General features: G+C 42.4%; 1 protein-coding gene across 2 annotated transcripts in view; it reads right to left on the reverse strand.

The window, feature by feature from the left end:
* The window catches only part of CCHR1.PART1H5orf34 (chromosome chr1.part1 C5orf34 homolog), a 1,113,566-nt gene that overhangs the window by 888,594 nt on the left and 205,526 nt on the right, over window positions 1–19,446 (reverse strand). The gene's annotated exons all lie outside the window — the stretch shown is intronic.

Consider the following 19,446-nt stretch of genomic DNA (forward strand, 5'->3'; position numbering starts at 1 on the left):
CGTGCAGGTATGCCTCCTTGAGATCTAGAGTTACCAGCCAAGACTCCTTGCCCAGCATGGGAAGAAGCTGCTGTAGGGTCAGCATTTTGAATTTTGGAACAATGAGGAATGTGTTTAAAGCGGACAGGTCGAGAATAGGCCTCCATTTGCTCTCTTTTCTTGGTACCAGGAAGAGTCTGGAGTAAAATCCCTTTCCTTGTTCCATAGATGGTACCTTTTCCACAGCTCTCATTCTTAATAGTTGAGATATTTGCTTTAGAGCTTCTGCCCTTTGAGTAGGTGGTAGGTTTGGCATTCCTCTCTTTCCTGGTAGAGTATGGAAATGGAACCTGTAACCTTGGTCTATAGTTTGCAAAATCCATTTTTCCCTTGTGATGCAATGCCAGTTCTTTGAAAATAAGGTTAGCTTTCCGCCTAAGGGTGCTTCCAGTTGTTCCCTGGTAGGCGGTGCCACAGCCAAGTCACTGTGATTGTGTTGTTGTAGTGGTGGTGGCTGCGTCCGTGCCTCGCTGGTTATTACCCTGCCACTGGCGTCCCCTGTAGGCACCCCTGGATTGGTTTCTGCCTCTTGAACGCCTATTCCTGCCTCTCTGTGTCTTAGAGGAGTCCGGAAAGGACCAATTCTTGGAGGGCCAGTTCCTGCTAAACCTTGGAGGTTGAACCTGTAAGAAATCTTTCACTGTTTGTACAGATTTCGCCTTCTCTTCCATCTTTTTTAGTACCTGCTGTGCAGGGGAACCAAATAAATTGACTTTGTCCATGGGTGCATCCAAAAGCTTTGATTTGACATGGTCTGGTAATGTCTGCTCTTTCAACCATGCATGTCTCCTGATAACTGTGCCAGTCATGGCTGATCTAAAGGAAGCCTCCAGTGCATCATAGCCACATTTTAAAGAATGGTTACTAACCTGCTGTATGTTATGTACCATTTCATGAACATATTTTTTATCTAAAGATTCTTCAGAGGACAGCTTTTTAGTTAACTGGTCAAGCATAAACTCTTGATATTGAATCATATGAAATTGGCAGTTCAAAGCCCTAGCTGACAAAGTAGCAGAGGTGTAAACTTTTTTACCTCATCTCTCTAAGGACCTGGATTCCCTTTCAGAGGGGAGGGGTTTTTTAGTAGATGTAGTTGCTACAGCTTTAGGGCCCTGGGAGATAGTCTCTGGATCTGCAAAAGGAGCCTTGTATAAATGGTGATGAGTGTCCGGGACCCTGTAGAACCTATCGGGCTTAGCAGGGGCCGGAGGTAATGAATCAGGAGCAGTGCAAGCATCATTAAATGCATCATCTACAACAGAAAGAACTGGAGGTATAACTAAAGGCCTATGTTGTGGCAAATGTAGAAAGGTTCTAAGCCTTTTTCTGGAGTCTGAGAAATCTTGGCCCTGCCACTGAAATTGTTCCCTCATAGCATGCAAGGTTTCCCCAAAGGAAAATTCCTCAGGTGGAGAGGCTGAAGGAATGGACTCTTCAGCATCAGAGTCTTCGTAAGGGGAATAAGGAGCCTCAGGAGGGTCTGTATGTTCTGAGTCATCAGAGGAATCATCTGTGGATACTGGCTCAGGGGCTCTGCTCTAGGCCTCTTCTCTGGAGGTGGATGAGAGGTCCTGTCTGGATGAGGCTGGGATCCACAATTAAAGAAATGAGATCCTCAGCCAAAGAAAGCATATGGGAACTGGTGCTGGGCCTGTGAGAGGGGGTTTGGCAGGCACCGTTTTGAAGCTTTGGCTGCTTTAGCCCTGGCAAAGGCCTTAATAGACATGGCTGCAGGAGGCCTAGCAGCTCCACGTGCAGGGGTTGAAATATCCAAGGGAATAGTGTCTGATAATTCCTGAGAAACCGCAACAGAAGGTTGGATTTCAGAAGCCGATTCAACCAGGTTAGAAGAGGCCCCGGAAGAAGGCATGGTTTCGGCAGAAGAAAGAACCGCTTGCTCGGTTTCGGCCGAAACCGAGACACTCGCGGTTTGCTTAACCGCGGTTTCGGCCGAAACCGCGGACCGCGAGTGTCGGTCCTTTTCTTTGCGTTTTTTGGTAATTTGTGTTGTCGGAGGATCCGACGGCATAATATAGGCAAAATCAGAGCCGAAAAACTGCTCAGCAAACTCCGACCGGCGTCTAAGCGTCCGTCGGTTAAAAGAAGCACAGGCTAGACAAGCTGCTACGTCGTGGTCTGGGCCTAAACAAGGTAAGCAGTAGGAGTGGAAATCCTTATGAGGTATTTGTTTCCCACAAGTTAAACAGTTATTCACTTTCTCTGACATCGGCTGAGGCAAGAAAGAGTCCCCAACGGGGTACTTAGCTTTTTAGAAGTCTTCGAAGTAGTATTCGGTAGTAGTAATCTCTGGATCTGACTGACCGGCACTTGCGAACAGCTTCTGCTTCGGGCGCCACGCGGCAAGAAAGATGGAGGAAAATGGCGTCGGCTGATGCCTTTATACCCGAAAAACTGCAGCGATGACGTCGGGTGAAGTGCGACACCAGCCGAAGCCAGACCCAGACTTTGGAATCCGGCCGACCGAAGGGCTGCCTGATGACAGGACTACCCATTTGTAAGGACTGCAGATGCATCCTTGAAGGACATCTTTCAAACAGTTCAGGAACAGCAAGCCTGTAACTGAACTTTTTTAACTCTCAGAAAAGTGGGGAAAAAAGCAAGATTTTTTTTTTTTGTTTTTGTTTTTTACAGAGATAGCAGAGGTTCACAAGAATATCAAGTTATAACAGTGCAGTAAATGACCCCACACAAGAGTGCTAGGTCAAGGACAGAAAATATGTAAGTTTTAAGAAAAAAACGATTTAAAATTAAGTGCAAACAGGAAATTCAGCAAACAGCTTTTGGTTGTGCTCTAAATACAGCTACTAATACAGAAATCAAGTTTAACAAGCCAGAAAATGCTCAAGCTAGGCAGCTATGCAGAAAAACTTAACAAATAAACAGAGAAAAAATACTTAAAATCTCAAAAGTGGCTCCCTTCTTCTCTCAGCGTTTTTTCCTCTTGGAGGGTGCTTCACCATATATATATTTAAATAAAATTTCACCATATATATTTAAATAAAATTTGCTTCACGATATTTATAAATGTCAAGACCAGATAAACAAGTACATAAATAAATAAATAAATACATACTATCTATCTATCTATCATATGCCTTCATTTTTAAAAATACTGCTAACAGAAATAGTCTGATTTAATCCTGGGGGACTACTTGTATTTAAATAAATTTGCCACCAGGTTTCCTTATTTTCTAATAGTAGTTTCCATGGTCCCCCTCGTGGATCTTTTTCAACCTGGTAGACAACCGAGAATTTAAAATTATTATGTGTGGGACGTGTGCAAAATAGCACATTTGTATCCTTTTTGTGAGAAATGTCGTACATATGCTCGTATATTCTTTGGGATAGCTTATGCTCTCTGTGTTGCCAACATAGAATGATGGACATTTTGTGCAACAGGCAATATACACTACCCCTTGTGTATAACAACTATATCTACCCTGAATTGAAATATGTTTGTTACCTATTTTCAAGCTAGACCCACTGAATACATATCCACATTGACTGCACATACCACAGGGAAACAGTCTGCCTTTATTTTTACCAACTGGTTGTCTTTCCAAAATATTTTTAAAATGTGGGCTCTCCTGTATACAATATCAGGACTTATCCCTAATTTATTAGATAAACTTTCTTCCATAGTAATAATGTTCCAATTCTTTGTTAGAATGTCTGTCATAATTCTACTGTTGTCCTAATAGGTGGTAACAAAGGGACAGAAAGTATCTCTTTTTCTACCTTGTAGCCGATCCAGGTTACTATTAGTAATGGTGTCATTAATGTCTTGTATACTATTATCTCCATGTTCCATACCAAATATTGGCCTCTGCCTAACTTGATTCAACAATGGGGTATACACAGCTTGTTCACGCTTATTTATAACCTCATTCCGAATCTGATTAACCATTCTTCTTGGATACCCTCTGTTATAAAACATGTTGGATATAAATGTACATTCAACAATAAAATCATCATAATCTGAAACCATACAGGCTGCTTGGACCATTGGGCCCTTGACTACTCCCCGTTTAACATGAGCAGGATGGTTGCTCAGCAACCGATGAAGAAGACTTTGAAGGTAAAAGACCCCTTAAAATTAGCTTGTTTTTGCAATCAATAAGAGCCTAAGAACTGAAGCTGGCAAAGATATCACAGTCAATATCCAAATGAGACAGGCCCACACAATAAACATATTTCCTGTGGGCATCACAATTTGGGATCTTATGCCCCCAAGAAATACACCTCTTAAAACCCAAAGGTTTTTCTGACATATTGCTAGCAGATAAAAATAGACTACTAAGCACAGTAGAAACTAAGTACCTCAAAAAAGATCTAGTACCTAACACTAACACAAATAAATATACATAAATAAAAAGAAAAAAATACCAACAATGGTAGAAGAGAGTACTAGAGTAGTACAAAGGTAGCTGGAAAAAAAATTACCTAAAAAAGACACTAATCAGAAAGAATAATATGGGTGAGAGGAAAGAGGCAGTTGAATTATAAAAAAGATAAAGATTCACATAAGACCAACAAGGAAACACTTGAAAAATGCACTACAACGCTCAACAGTTCGCAGTCTACATCTGTCCTTACTGGTGGCAAATGAGATCTGAGGTACGTTATTATTCGTGGGGCATTGTGGGTAAAGTGAGGAGTGTGAGAGTTCTACAATCCTACACTCTGGAAGAAGTGGCAGAGTCAGATCAGAGTCTCAGATCCAAACCCATCAGTTGAGGAATTAACGAAAATGACATCAGATCTGTGTGTTCAACAGCCATTTGTGTGGGTTTGCCTAAGATCTACTCAGCCTGCCTGCCACTAGGTCTTCCATGGTTAGGATGAAAGCTGCTCTGAGGGTCACTTCCACCACACACGCACAGTCTCCCACACCTGCACGGCTAACTAGACAGAATCTAAGAATGAGTACTCCCCTTCTTGATGTTCCACATATACATGGTATTATCTGCAAGGATTTGGAAGGTTCCTGATGTCCAAACATGTATGAATGCTTTTAGAGCCAGTATCAAAAGTTCGAGCCTTAAGTGCCCCAGACTTTCCATATGCTCCCATGTAGGCTCCCCAGGCTAACTCCAATGAGTATGTGGTCAGGGTATCTACAGACTGTGTCATGTTAAATGGCATTCTCAAATTAAGGAAAGCTTCTCTTCCCACAATGAAAGCTCTTGACTTATGCAAGAAAAGATGAGGATGAAAGTCTCCAGTGAGTAGGAGCTGAAATGGATATATTAATGCTCATATTTAATATACAGCTAACTTAAAATACAGCAACAATTTCATATATTTTTACTTTTTAGCTAAGAAGAACAGTTTGACTTTGTTAGAGTTAATTAGAGCTTAGCAAACAGATGGTAAAATGTTTCTTGTAATCATTTACACATACTCATTGGAGTTAGCCTGGGGAGCCCACATGGGAGCATATGGAAAGTCTGGGGCACATGGGTGGTGCAGTGATGCAGTGGTTAACATTGTCACCTCACAGAACGATTATATGGTTCAAGTCTTGGCTGGGGTGCGCCTTCTGGGTGGAGTCTGCATGTCCTCCCTGCATTCGCATTTGTGTTTCCTCCAGGTACTCCAGTTTCCGCCCACATTCCAAAGACATGCGCCTGGAACATTTCTCTCTGGGCCTCCACTGAAAATAAGCTCTATCCTAGTCAGACTTTCCCAGGCAATAAATGTTAAATAAATAAATAATTTAACTTTGAAAGGAAGTTAGGTATTGTGTAGGAGATAAGTCTATTGAAAGGGAAACACAAACCATGTCAAACGTAAAGCATGAGAAGTATCCTCTCGTATGCATACCTTGTTACCTGTTTACTCTTTCAGCCTTGGAAATGTGTACCTGTGTTTAATCACAAGCTGAGAAAGCTCTGAACTTTGTATACACTAATCTTCTTTTTTCTAATTTTAAGATACAAAAGGAGTTGCATCTGAGCATAAAGTTGAATTTCTCTATACTGTGAGATTCCAGTATCATGAAACTATATAATAGTGTGTTTGCATCCAGAATCTCTGACAGTCTGTGTTTTTAATTGAATAGCTGCATGATATCTGCTAACAAATATTCCTTTTCAGAATGCTTACACAGTCTGTTCTTAAAGAATCACTACAGCTTCCCCATATAGTCTTGCTAATTTACCATTAGAATGCATGAGGGACCCAGAGGAATAATAACCCAGGACCCAGAGGAATTCCCTGGATAAGATGAACTTCTTCCCTAGGATATTCTTAACGAATAATGCAACAGCAAGAGAGTGAGCGCAACAGCCTGCGAGAGCAAGCAAGACTTTTCTTCTTGGGTAAGAACACCTTCTGTAGTTGTGTTCAAAAGTGCTCCCAGAAAGACCACCATACTCACTGGAGAAAGTTTGACCTTTGTTATACTGACAGAGGGACCCAGTTCTGTGGAACATGCTAGGGTTGAGGTCAAAGCCTTGCTGATCTCCATGACGGAATCTGCCAGAATGAAACAGTCATCCAGGTAAGGATAACTGAGAAAACCCTTTCACTTGCAAAATGTTAGTACTAGAGCCAGGCATTTGGTAAAGACTTTGGGTTCAATAGACTAACTAAAGGGCAAGGAATCTAACTGGTAATACTCTTCTACCTGATGCATCTTCAGCCAAGATTTACTATTTATTTTCCTTTCTTGTGTCCTTCCATAACATCATATTTCTAATAATAATAAACTCTCTCTCTCTCCATGTCCTTAATTTTCCCTCCTGCTCATTACTCTTCCTCATCACATTCTATTGATGCACAAGAGCATACATTAATAGTATGGTATCATTAAAGTGGGATATGTGATCTCAGCTAATAGAAACATGCAGAGATTCAGAGTGACCAGAACGTCTAGTGGGGATAAAAGTGGTTGAAGATGTGGCATTGTCACCACTTGGAGTTTTGGTACAAAAATTAATTTTAGTTTTCAATGGTCCAGAAAGGGTCACCATGAATGCTCTTTCTTGGGCACAAGTAGCAGTCTAGGCTTTCTTGGGTTTCTGGTACTCTCAGTAAGACCTCCTTAGTAGAGGGGGGCACAAGAGAAACTTATTCATTTGGACTAAAAAGACAACCCCCAAAATTTGGTCTGCTTAAAAACTGGTTATCTTTTTCAAGTTTTCCACAAAAAAAGTCCTACTCTGGCAGGGGATGGGGAGAGAAGAAGTAGAGGGTGATGGTAAGAAAGGCTTGGGTGGGAATTTTGGTAGAGGGAGAGGAGGCAGCTGAGATAAGCCATGTCTGTTCCTTCTGAATTGGGGCCTTGATGGCTCCTAGCTTCTCCTTACATTTGGTTTGTCATTCCTTTCTGAACTTGGCTTTCTTATCCATGGCAAGTTTACTCTTTTCTTATATGGGGTCAGAGGATCAGGACTTGGTTGGAAATCTCTGTTGCATTTAGGTTCATAGGACTGAAAAAACCTGCTTGATAGACTGCATAGTCTTGCCGTTCTCCTCCAGTCTCAAAGACACATTCAGCATGGGGTCCTTATCCAACAGGGTGTTAAGGAACTCCAGATTCACATAGTCTGGTAGGATCTCAGTTCTTAGCCAGGAAAGTCACCAAATGACAGATCCTGCTGCTGCTGCTGCACTTCAGGATGCATCAACAGCATCATAGCCACATTTTTGTAGTGCCTGACAATCTAATACGAGAGGTCACATAACTCAAGCATTTCATGATTTAGATTCTTCTCAAAAATCTCTTCTGCTTTACCCTTTATCTTATCCAGTGGGATTTGCTAGTAGGCAAGCTTGTCAGTCTGGCAGTTTAAGGCTCTGAAGGTTGGTGCAGAAGACATGTAGACCTTTTTCCCCAAATCTGCCGATTTATACAAGAACATGTGGGACTCCTTTTCCCCATAAAAATAGTTAGCTTTTCTTGAAACAAAGGGAAGGTCAGGCTCGAACAATGCATTTATTTATATACACATTTTCCTTACTGGGTTAGTCCCACAAGGCCAATGGACTCTTTTCAGAACAGAACCAAGGTTTTATTCACACTAAGGTAAATTTCACTAGGGCACCAGGGAACTTCCCCGACTCTTTTTGATGAAGTGCCATGGGATGTTTTATATCTACCCAAGCTACCAACTCAGGCAGATGAGGCCTCAGTTTAACATGTAATAAGAAGGACAGAGCAATCAGGAGTTGCAACACCCCCTATATACTGTACTGCAGTATCAGTACTGGAAAATTAATCCAACAGCTTAGTGTGGGAACAGAACCCGCAGTCTTCTGCAAAGGCAAGTGTGGTACCTGTTGAGCTACTGGGACTGCACTGATAACTGCATTCTCCAAAATATCCAAAACTAGAGAAACAACAAGTACCCTGAGCTCAGACAGGCCCACTAAAGACTCTATCTGAGATGGACCTGTGATTCTCACAGTGGAATTCCTCTCTCATCTTATGAAGGGTGTCTCCAAAGGAAAAATCCTCTGGAGGAAAAGCAAATGATAAATTGTCATTGATGTCAGATTCATAGGCAGAGAGACAAAGGGGAGTGGTCCCACATAAATCAGTTCATCTGCCTCAGTCTGAGCAGTCAAAATCCTTTTCAAGACTCCTCTTCTCTCCTTGGAAGGGGCTCCTGACACTTCAGGAATTTCCAAAGTTGTCTGTCTGGACCTAAGAAAAGCTATAAAGTATTTGATCAATTAGAAAACATTGCCAAAAAGAAGCCCAGAAAGTGGAGAGGACTAAGGCTCTATGCAACCTAGCCAATGCCAGCTTGAAGGCACTGGTTTTGGCTTCAGTGCTTTAGGTCTCAGCTTTTCTGGGGACAGTCCCTTTGTGCCCTCTGTGTGAGCACAGATAACCACAACCTCCACAAAGTCCCTGGAAACTTCCTTGCAAACAAAAACCATGGGGATACTGCCCTCATCTTATTATACAATTATATATGCTTCAGGAGGTGGGGCTCTTGGAAAGGCTTCAGACATGGACAAGAAATATGAGTCATCAATCTAGGAGAGCATGTGAGTAGCTGAAAAAAGGCATTCAACAGATTGGTTGCACCAGTAGACTTTGTAGAAATTGACACCAAAGACAATGGCTGTGAAAAAGCCTCCCTGTGTACACTGCCACTGGACCTATGGACACTGATGTCATTTAACAGACTCCCCTTGGCATACACATGAATCTTTCAATGGCATTTGTCAGAGGTGGTTTCCATAGGCATTCATTTTTTTTTTAAAGAAATATCTTTATTAAATTATCACATATGACATAGGCAAGCATACATTTATATAAAGTAAAACAAACCATATTGACAATTTTATTTACAAACATTATACATCACAAACCATATTGACATAATTTTAGTTGCAAACATTATACATCCCATATAATCTAGCCAGTCATTGTCAGACATTACATAGCTCATTCAAATTCTGCCTTCTTTTAAACCTCATTCCTCCTCTGCGTGTATTGTCCCCACAATTCCCATTTTTTCTATGTAGTTTGTCCTACCCTTTTCTAAACATCCCAAATTCCAGTTGTTTTATCTCTGTTACTATATTCAGTACTTCTAGTAAAGTTGGTTTAGACTACAAGTTCCATTTTCTAGTAATTGCATTTTTGGCAGATGATAATTGGACTTAAGCAAGGCCTTACTATGTGTAGCCAAATCCAATTCTGTATCATAGCTCAAAGAAATCTCCAGAGGCTTTCATTGATGCCACAGTGGTGCACAGACAAACATTTATGTATGCATGCATGTATATGTCCTTTGATAACCGGAAAAGTTCAACTGAAACAACAACCATTTTTCAGTGGAAGCCCAGGAAGTAAAGCTCCACAACAGATTCAAAAGCATTTAAACAGTAGTTGAGTAATCATATACAAGGGGAAAAAGCCCAATAACAGATTAAATATTTTACAATGATTTTGAGGAGAAAGTCTCTACAAAAACAGACAGAAAAACATTTTACAGTACTTAACTAGTAATTACATACAAGGGAAGAAAATCCCCACAACAGATTGAAAATACTTTTACAGAAATATAATGAAAAACAAAATCACTGGCAATCCTTGGGATAAGAACTCCGTGATCCAAAATCCAAACTCAGAATGTAACAAAATTAGAAGTTATGTACCTACCATAACGTTCCATGTTAGTTGTCTTCTCTCGCCTTCTTTCTTGCTGGATGGGTTCGGAGCCGATCCTCGTCTCCGACTCGGCACTTGCTAAGCTCGAGAGCTAATTTTACCAGCTCAAGGCAACCCTATACCCCATGAAGCAAGGCGAAGATTACTCAGATCTCGTTTGGTAGCTAAAGAAATAGCAGTATTTTCTTCCAACTTAGGAGGAAGAAATAAAAAATACTAAATAACATCATAACCCTCTAGAAAGGATCCACATAATCTAGTGACACTAGGAGTTGAACAGGTAGAAAAAGGTAATAACCCCTTAATAGAAGATGTATAATCTTCTCGGTCTGACCAGGCTAGGGGGAAGGAGGGCGGGACGCAAGAAAGAAGGTGAGAGAAAACAACTAACATGGAACGTTATTGTAGGTACATAACTTCTAAATGTTAAGTTGTCAATCTCGCCTTCATTCTTGCTGGATGGGACTGCGTCCCTAGCACCTCTATCCTGGGTGGCTCAATGGAACAGACTCTTGAGAACGGTGGAACCAAAATTTGCTCTGTCTCTGGAGACCAAATCTAATGTGTAATGTGAGACAAAGGTATGAGGAGAGGCCCATGTGGCTGCTGCACAAATAGTGTCTATTGGAAGTCTAGCTTGAAAAGCTGTAGATGTAGCTAGAGCTCTGGTAGAATGGGCTTTTGGGTTAGAAACCAACTCTTTGCCTCTGAGCTGATAAATGTAAGTGATTACGGAAGACAGCCACCTAGATAAAGTTACCTTAGAAACTGGAAGGCCTTTCCTGTTCTCTGCATAGGATAGAAAAAGTTGATCAGATTTCCTAAAAATTTTTGTTTTATCCAGATAATATCTCAGCTGACGGTGAACATCGAGATAATGTAAATTTTGTTCAGCTCTATCAGAATAATTCGGGAAAAATACTGGAAGATCAAAGGACTGATTTAGGTTAGTCTGAGATGCCACCTTTGGTAAGAAAGACGGATTACTTCTTAAGGATACCCTATCTTTGTGGAATATTAGATAGGGAGGGCGAACACAGAGAGCATGAAGCTCAGATACTCTCCTGGCAGATGTAATGGCAACTAGAAAAAGTGTCTTCCAAGAAAGCAATTTCAAGGAATAGGCAGCTGCAGGTTTGAACGGGGGAAGAATCAAGGATGTTAAAACTAAATTTAGATCCCAGTGTGGTGGGGGGGTCTCTAATTGGAGGTTTCAATAAAGAGATACCTCGAAGGAATGCCTTGCAAAGTTTATGTGACATAATGTTGTGGTCCAAAAAGCCTATATGAAAATTTGAAATGGCTGCCAGTTGAACTTTCACTGTGGAAGAAGAGGATCCTGAATTAAAAATGTCAGCTAGGAAGTCCAACACCAAATGAATTGGAGCAGTATAGGGGTCTATGTTCCTAGCTTTTGCCCAGAAAGAGAAGCGTCGCCATTTACTAGTGTAGATCTTTCTGGTAGAAGACTTTAGGGAAGCTACTATGATATCCCGTACAGGATTAGAAATCATAGGAAGCCTGGCTAAGGATGGAAGTGGAGCAACCAAGCAGTGAGGTTGAGAGAAGGTATGGATTGGTGCAGTTGACCCGACTGGTGGGTCAGAAGATCTGGAACAGGGTCCAGATGCCATGGCTGTACCAAGAGGTAACGATGTAGGAACGGAAACCAAATCTGTTGAGGCCAATAAGGGGCAATGAGAATCAACTTGGCTCTCAAGGCGGTTGCTTTCTGAATTAGCTGAGGTATCAGCGGAAAAGGAGGAAAAGCATAAAGAAGTCCCCAGGGCCAATCTTGGGTTAGAGCGTCTCTGGGGGGATGGCCTGGAAGGGGGAAGAGAAAGAAGAAGTCTGGGCATTTGCTGTTTTGAGGTGTAGGAAAAGGTCGCAGCAAGGAAGGCCCCACTTCTGAAAAATCTCTTCCGTCACTGACTGTTTGAGAGACCACTCGTGAGGCATGAGAATAGTTCTGCTCAATCTGTCCGCTATGATGTTGGATTTCCCGGGGATGTGCGTTGCTATCAGAAACCGGTGAGAGGAGATTGCCCATTGCCAAAGTCTGAGAGCCTCTCGACACAGTGGATAGGACTTGGTTCTGCCCTGTTTGTTTATGTACCACACTACGGACATATTGTCCGTTTGGACTACAATAGTTCCCAGGGGAAGAGAGTCGTTGAGGGTTTGCAACGTTAAAAGCACTGCTCTCATCTCCAGAACATTTATGTGCAGATGGTACTCGAAAGGTTGCCAAGTGCCATGGACCATTCTGCCCTGATAATGCACCCCCACCCGATCAGGGAGGCGTCCGATGTAACCGTGGCAACCGGGGCAAGAGGAACAAATGGTCTGCCTTGATGGATTTGAGGGGACGATATCCACCAAGTCAGATGTCTTTTGCAAGTTGGAGTTTCTATGATCTCGTGACGCATGGGAAGTTGTTGAAAGGACCATTGGGTGAATAGCATCCATTGTAGCAGTCGCATGTAAAAGCGAGCGAGGGAAAGAAGTGTTATGGCGGCCGCCATAAGACCCAGTACTTTCAGGGCAAATCTGGCCTGAATTTTGTTGCTGAATAGAATCACTTGGACGTGTCTTTGAATGTCCAAGATCCTTTGGTCTGTCAACCTTGCAGAAAGTTGTACGGTGTCCAAATTTGCGCCTATAAAAGTAATATATTGACAAGGCGACAAGGCAGATTTTTTGAAATTTATAGAAATTCCTAGCCCTCTGCAAGTGTGAATGGTGTAATTTCTGGCTTGGAGAAGCTGATGTCTGGTGGTGGCAGTGAGGAGCCAGTCGTCTAGATATGGAAACACCTGGAATCCTTGACGTCTCAGGTGAGCCGTAACCACTGCCATGCATTTGGTGAACCATCTGGGGGCTGTAGTGAGTCCAAAGGGCAGGGCTCTGAACTGGAAGTGACTGGTCCCCAGCCGAAAGCGGAGAAATCTTCTGGAGCGTCTGTTAATTTTTATGTGATAGTACGCATCCTGAAGATCTATCGAGCACATCCAATTGTCCTTGCCCAGAAAGGGCAGAATGGACTGAAGCGTGACCATCCGGAATCTTGATTTCTTTACAAACTTGTTGAGTTTGCTCAGATCTAATATTGGTCTCCAGTCCCCTGTCTTTTTTGGAACTAAAAAGAACCTTGAGTAGATTCCGGATCCTATTTGGTCCGCTGGGACTGGCTGGATGGCTCTGTTTACTAGCAGTTTTGATATTTCTAGTACTGCTAGTTCCCTTAGACCGGGTGGAACGTCTGGAAGGGTTCCCTTTTGTTGAATTGGGGTTTGAATAAAAGGAATTTTGTAACCCTCGGATATAATTGACTGTACCCATTTGTCTTGAAAAAGGGAAAGCCAGGCTATTGGGTACAGCGATAATTTTCCCCCAACTGCCTCCGAAGGCGGACAATCGGGCAACATCTCAGGGATGCTGGAAGGGTTTGTCAGAAAGAGGCCCTCTGCTACCCTGATTCTGTGGACCCCCTCTGCCCCTAGGGCGGCGTCTATTATTGTTACCCCTCTGCCTCTGGGGGTAAACTGACTTTGTGCGTCAGGCGTGACTCCTTGAGATTTGCGGAACCACATTTTCCCTCCCTTCTGTCCTTTGGGTTAAGGTCTAGAAGGGGTGGAGAAACGGACTCCTACGGCAGAAAGAGTCTTGCCATCTTGTTCGCATCTAGTCAAAGTGTCTTTCACTTGAGGACCGAACAAGGTCGAGCCATCAAAAGGGGAGTTTGTGAAAGAAGCCTTGAAGGGGTCTGCAAAATTACAAAGCCGCATCCAGGACTGACGCCTTAAAGCCACTCCTGTGCCTGCGGCCCTACTCGCTCCATTGGCTGCATTGGAAATGAGCTGCATGGAGGAGTTAGCAATGGAGTTAAGGATTCCTAGCTGTGAGCTAATCTTATCCTGAGACCCAGCAGCTGACGGATCCTGTAAAACTTCTCCCAACTCTTTAAGAACATCTCTTTGAAGGCGGGCGAAGTGGCATAAGTAGTTCAGCGATCTCATGGCAAAAGTCGCTGAAGAAAAAATCTGCTTACCGTACCTGTCCATAGTCCTAGAATCCTTATTAGGAGGATGAACAGGTACTGAAGGATCAGCTAATTCCTTCTTGGTGGCAGCAGCCACCACCATGGCATCAACTGGGACACCTTTTGTTAAGTATTGTCTATCTTGTGGGGCTGTAATAAATTTTGAAGGTCTCCTGGGGTAGGTTCCACGAATCTGAGCCATCCACGCCTTCCGAGCCACTACTTCCATGAGAGGGCCGAAAGGCGGAGACACCCAGGAGGTGGAGGGTCGAGATCCGAACGCCTCCAGGTATACTGACTCGTCCTCGGAGGGATTAAGGGAGGGCCAGTTCCCCCTCTGTTTAAGGATTTCAAGGATGTCTGAAAATGAGACATCCTCAGAGAAGGACCTTGGGGACCCCTCCGACTCATCCAAGTCAGTATCTGATGTAGTAGACTCTGGGGAGTCTAAATGTTTCCTCTTACATGTCCTCTTATGGGGGGGGGGGTTCTCCTGACGGATCAGGAGAAGCCTCGGAAGAGGAAGATATTCCCAATGGGGAAACCTGAGGCGTTGGATCTCTGGGTCCGGGAGCAAGAGAGTGGGAAGAGACGTCAGCAGGCACTGTAGTGGGAGGAGCTGATGGAACTGTCCATTGACTAAGCCCAGGGGCTAGTACACTCCTCATCACCTCGAAGGCTCCCCCATCAGAGAGGCCAGAAGGTTCCCATTCCGAAGAGATAGGAACCCCAGGCCTCACTGAGAGGGAAGGCTCTGAGGCAGATGTCGGGGCCGAGCTCACCAACACCGAAGCTCCGAGAGGGAGAACGGGGTCGGACAAGGGTCCGATGCCACTCGCTGATGAGAGAGACTAGACGCCCGGATCCCTCCAATGAAGGTCTCAAGGAGGAAATTGGAGCAGAGGACGACGGAGCCGAAAGGGGTGGTATCGGCTCCGAAGTAACAACGGTACCGGTTCCGAGGAGCTCCGGCTCCGAGCTCTGTAAGAGAGTCGAAGGAGGAATGTTCGGTGGATGTGATATAGCTACCGTCTGTTGAGATGGGCTATGGAGTATTTGGGCCAATGCCTGAGACTTTAATAGTCTACTCACCACTCTCTCAAGGTCGTGATCAGATCGCCTGGATGACCGAGAAGATCGGCTCCGATGGCTCCGCTCCGAGAGCAAGGGTGATCTCGGAGCCAAATGAATAGATCCCACAGAAGGGGATCGATATCTCTTTTTTGAGATCAATGGAGCCATCGGAGCCGAAGATACATTGGCTCCAACCGGAGCCGACACTGAGTGTCTAGACTTGACAGTATCGGCGCCGGATGGAGCCGATACTGATACTGGTATAGAAAGATCGGCTCCAGCCGGAGCCGATCTCGAACCTGGTGAGGAAGAACCTGAAGCCGACGGCTTGGAAGCCTGAACCGAAGGCTTAACAGGTTTCGAGGGCTTCCCCGGTGCCGACTTAGTCAGGGAGCTCCCGGGTTTTAATAAGCCCCTTAAAATGAGCTTATTTTTTCGTTCCTGCAGGACTCTTGGGCTGAAAGCATGACAGATAGCACAAGAGTCCTGCAGGTGCGAAGGTCCCAGGCAATAAACACAAGAAGTGTGACCGTCTGTCAGAGACATCTTCTGACAGCACGAGTCACACTTCTTGAAGCCTGAGACCTTAGTGTCCCTTGACATAACTGTGTCGATGAAACACTGGAAACACACACACACACAAAACACTCTCAGTCCAACAATTTAATTAAATTAAATTAAACTAACAGGGATAACAGACAGTCACACACAAAAAATTCCTTGACAGGAAAAAATTTAGGGAGGGGAAGGCCTAAGGCCTACTAGGGGGAAGGAATATTTACTTAAAAGAAGGGAACAGTGACAGGAATAGGGTTAACGTGAGTCGGTAATTAACAAAAAATAATATTTATATGTAAAAAGTTAAAGGGGGTAGACAAAAGTCTCTGAAAAGTTCACTTACCTAGAGCTGGTAAAAAAAGGCACCTCGTTAGCAAAGCGGCAAACGAGATCTGAGTAATCTCCGCCTTGCATCATGGGATATAGGGTTGCCTCGAGCTGGTAAAATTAGCTCTCGAGCTTAGCAAGTGCAGAGTCGGAGCCGAGGATCGGCTCCGAACCCATCCAGCAAGAATGAAGGCGAGATTGACAACTTAACATCAAATAGCTGAACACAGAGCAACCGAGGCTAAGGAATAATTTCACACAGCGGCAACCGCATATAAAAGTCCATAAACACAAGATGAAGAATCTGTTAAAACACAGGTTTATTCAATGATGGCAAGCGCTTTCACTTAGGAGCTTCATCAGACCAAACATTTACAAAAAGAAGAACACATAGATATATATATATATATATATATATATATATATATATATATATATATAGGAAGCATGATAATTAATCATAATCATTCAATTAACTTCCACTAAAGTTATATACCCAAAACAAATCTACAGTTGCAAGACTATACATAGGAGTCTCTGTATAAAAATATAACTACACAAAACATTAATACAATAAATCCCTATCACTAAATATAAAAAACATAGTTCTTAACACTAAATATATATATAAAAATATATATACAAACATATAAAATCAGATAAAATTTCAGAAACAATAGCCAAATTATTTACAGAGCTGCCTCCTCTTTAGGACTGGCTTAATGGATGCCCTCTCATTCAAGCCCTTCCCCCTATCCGCTCAAACTAATAATCCAGCATGTTTCCCTGTATTCAGTATACGTTCTAACATCTCCCTCTCTTGTACTTGGTATAATTGCCTCCACAACCCTGAATTTAAAAGTGTGGTGTGCTCCTAGCAGGTCTAGCATACATCCGGGCTACATGTTTAAGAACCTTGTCAGAGGTCAAGGTATGAGAGCTTCCAGAATGAACCCCTCGGAGACTGGGTTTCTTTTGGAATTAGCCAATATTGAAAAGAATCTGCTAGACAGGGGGTATACTCCAACAGAGCTAGAGAAACAATGGGAGGATTTGACTCTTTTGAGAGAGACTAAAGCAAAACCATATTATGGGCCATCTAACCCCCTTGAAAGTCCAAGGAGTGATGGTAGAGTTAACTTCACCAAGATTCCATTATATTATACCAGTGACATGGGTTTTGTCACAAAGTTGTTTCAACAATATTGACCGATCTTGTTGGTCGAGGATGCGATTGGCCATATAGTAGGTAGTATGCCCAGGTTTAGATTTAGAAATCTTAAGAATTTGAAGAGACTTTTATGCACAAGTCAAAGGGGTATGGAAAAGGTATGTTTTGGTTATACTGAACCATGTGGTTCTTGTAATTTTTGCCGGTATATAAACACTACAGAAGTATTTCAACATCCAGACATAGGTAAAGATTTTTGGTTTAGAGGTGTTCACAATTGTATGACCCCCCATGTAGTATACTTAGCGGAATGTGAATTCTGCGGGGCGTTTTATGTGGGAAAAACTAACAGGGTATTACGAGATAGAATGAGGGAACACATGTATAATATAAAGAAGTGTTCCCCTAATAATGTCCTGTCGAATCGTGTCACTGAGCTAGGAGCACATCACACTTTTAAATTCAGGGTTGTGGAGGCAATTATACAAAGTACAGGAGAGAGAGATGTTATAATGTATACTGAATACAGGGAAACATGCTGGATTATTAGTTTAAGAGCAGATACGGGGAAGGGCTTGAATGAGAGGGCATCCATTAAGCCAGTCCTAAAGAGGAGGAAGCTCTGTAAATAATTTGGCTATTGTTTCTGAAATTTTATCTGATTTTATATGTTTGTATATATATTTTTATATATATATTTAGTGTTAAGAACTATGTTTTTTAGATTTAGTGATAGAGATTTATTGCATTAATGTTTTGTGTAGTTATATTTTTATATAGAGACTCCTATGTATAGTCTTGCAGCTGTAGATTTGTTTTGGGTATATAACTTTAATGGAAGTTAATTGAATGATGATTAATTATCACGCTTCCTATATATATGTGTTCTTCTTTTTGTAAATGTTTGGTCAAAGCGCTTACCATCATTGAATAAACCTGTGTTTTAACAGATTCTTCATCTTGTGTTTATGGACTTTTATATGCGGTTGCTGCTGTGTGAAATTATTCCTTAGCCTTGGTTGCTCTGTGTTCAGCTATTTGTTTGGTTACATTCTGACTTTTACAGAAATATTAAGAATACAATATGCACTGTACAAGACACACTGCAGAAGTGGATAGCCGATGTCAAGCAAACAAATACATAGTTCTTCAAAATACTGACTATATTTCTAATAATGTATTAAGGTGAAATAATTAGAGTATTCTGATGCCAAATCAGAAAAACAGAATGAGATGATAAGGCGTAACAAACAGGAGGGAAAATTAAGGACATGGGGAGAGAATTTATTATTATTAGAAAGATGAGACTGTTACAGAAGGACACAAGAAAGGAAAATAAATAGTAGTAAGTGTTGGCTGAAGATTTCTACCTGCAACTGGATTAAGGTGTTAATGAATAGAGAGAGAGAAGGCATAGTTATATGCTCCTTCTTTTGAGCTATGAACTCCTGAACAAGCTGTGCTCTTTTCCAGAGTATCCTCAGGGTGAAGCTTGCAAAATTTGGGCAGGAGTCCGCATAGTGTTCTGGGTGTTCTGGCCCAAGGCAAAAGAGGCAGTGAGAATGAAACCTTTGAGGAAAATTTGCTTCCTCCAGTCTACACAACTGTCAGTCTTAACAAATGGTTCCGTTTCAAAGTTAGTGTAAATGTAAAGAAAAAACTACCACAATACATCTAAAACACAACAAATAACCCTTATGGGATATTTTTCTGTTCTCTGAAAGCAGTCCAAACAATGGAATGACAATACTGAGGCACAACTGAGTACACTGAACTGCCTATTAAAAAATCTGATCAGACAATGACCCTTTTATATCACAGATGTCCTTATGCTGCAGTAAGAGGGAGATGACGGAAGGCACTGTAGGGAGGAAGGCAAAGGCAGAGCCTCTAGAAGTCTGGTTGATTGCAGGCTATCTTAAGGCAGAATATCCCATTGATAAGGACTGTAACAGCAAATGGTACAAAGATCATCAATTCAGCTTAAGTGCAGATCCAGAATAAATTATGTATACAGGCAACTAAATCTAGCAGGTATTTTTCAACTTCCTCTGCAAGCTCTGGCTACTTTACCAA

This window comes from Protopterus annectens, chromosome 1.part1 (assembly GCF_019279795.1).
Source record: "Protopterus annectens isolate FY-2018-M chromosome 1.part1, PAN1.0, whole genome shotgun sequence".
NCBI classification, from domain to species: Eukaryota; Metazoa; Chordata; order Ceratodontiformes; family Protopteridae; genus Protopterus; species Protopterus annectens.